The sequence below is a fragment of the Octodon degus genome, unplaced genomic scaffold (assembly GCF_000260255.1).
Source record: "Octodon degus isolate 3935 unplaced genomic scaffold, OctDeg1.0 scaffold00005, whole genome shotgun sequence".
In the NCBI taxonomy this organism is placed as follows: domain Eukaryota; kingdom Metazoa; phylum Chordata; class Mammalia; order Rodentia; family Octodontidae; genus Octodon; species Octodon degus.
Genome location: NW_004524581.1, coordinates 28,864,937 through 28,866,759, shown reverse-complemented (window position 1 = coordinate 28,866,759; position 1,823 = coordinate 28,864,937). Strand labels below are relative to the sequence as shown.

The 1,823-nt window shown below is 49.1% G+C and overlaps 1 protein-coding gene across 4 annotated transcripts in view; it reads right to left on the bottom strand.

Moving 5' to 3' along the window:
* Nucleotides 1–1,823, bottom strand: part of Slc26a8 (solute carrier family 26 member 8) — an 84,084-nt gene that overhangs the window by 74,498 nt on the left and 7,763 nt on the right. The gene's annotated exons all lie outside the window — the stretch shown is intronic.

The window sequence follows — 1,823 nt, the reverse complement described above, 5'->3', positions numbered from 1 at the left end:
CTAAAGCACCGGTTTAGGCAAGTTTAGGCAAATGCAAGAACCCTGGTACCAGGGGCTGGTGAGATGGCTCAGTGGTCTAAAGCACCTACTTAGAACAAGCTCAGCAAAGCAGAGGGACCGTGGTTCAATCCCCAGCACCACATGCCAGCCAGGACGCCCCCTGGTGAGCTGAGCTGGCCACACACACACACACACACACACACACAAATTGAAAACAGTGTTTCAAAAAGACTTCTACAATAGTCATTATTCCCAGCAGCCAAAAAGATAGAAACAAAGTGTCCATTAGCAAATAAACAGAGAAATGCATATATAACATAACAGATTTTTATTCAGCCATAAATAGAAATGTGATTCTTATTCATTCAGGATCTAGACCAGGCAGAGGCACAGAAACAGCAAGTAGAAGAGAGTTTCTGGGGTTGGGGTAGAGGATGGAAAAATGGAGAATTGTTGCTTAATGGGTACAGAGTTTCTGTTTGAGTGGGTGAAAAACTTTTGCAAATAAACAGTGGCAATGATTGCCTAACTCCGTGAATGCCAATAACCCCACTGACCTAACTGTATAGTTAAAATTGGTCAAAACAGCCGATTTGATGTTGTGCCTCTTTTAGAGTTTTAAAAGATCCTGAAAAGAGGGCATTTCCCTTATCAGACTGCTGAAGTGCTCTTGGCACAAAAACAAGGCCTTCGCTAGTCACAGAGAAAAGCAGAGGTGGGGGCGGTGGGGTGACCAAGGATGGCCACGTGTGCCGTGTGGGCAGTGAGAAGGGTCTCACTGTTACCACTCACTAGTCCAGCAAAGCCACGTTACACGTTGTGAGGAGACTGTAATGGGGTCACTGAACAGTGTATTTACTAAACACACCTCTAGTTCCAGTGGGGGGCCAAGGTCTTTCTGCCTGCTGTGGATGGGTTGTTGCACCCCACGGCGGGAGTACCCAGAGTGCGCATGCTAGGAGATGGGGACAGCTCTCAGGGGTCAGGCCCAGCAGGAGGTAAGGAGGCCACGAAGCAGCACCGGCGTGGCTGCATTAAGGCTGTCTTGTGGGAGTCCTAGCTCTTGGGGGACTAGAGTAGCGCCACGAGAAAAGACTGCCATAAAGGGAGGCCACCCTGAGCCTTGGCGTCTCAGTTATTTTCTCGTTGTTGGGACAAATACCTGAAACTCAAAACTAAGGAAGAGAAGGTTTATTTAGCTCACAGTTACTGCAGGTTCCAGTGCATATTGGATGGCTCTAAGGCAGAGCGGCACAGGGCAGAGAGCATCCATTCATGGCGGCAGCAGAGAGCAGAGTGCAAAAGGGGGGAGTAGCAGCAACGGTGGCAACAGACGGCAAGTCTGTCTCCCTTGTGTTGCACTTGGGCTATTAGCCCCAGGCTGGCTGTAGCATTTACACCCAAAATCCCAGCAGCATTTACACCCATGATCCCAGCAGCGCTCACGCCCATACTCCCAGCACTGGATCACGAATTAATCACAAAGTCTGGAAGTCTGTCCCATGGTTGTATGAGGCTTTTAGGGGGACAACTGGACACAAATCATACACTTGGCTTCTTCTGTATGCAACTGGTTCCTCTCCCACTTCTCCACCAAGCTGTGATACATCTGGGGGCCCTTTGCAGGACAAAAGCACTATTCATTAGGACTCTCCAGCCACCAGAACTGTGAGCCGCCTATTTGCTTTATAAGCTATTCAGCCCCGGGTATTTTATCATAGCAAGAGAAAACAGACTAAGAGAATGCCCCCAAGGGGCCGGGGAGATGGCTCAGTAGGATAAGCGCTTGACTGGCAAATGCAAGGATCTGAGTTCAATCCCTG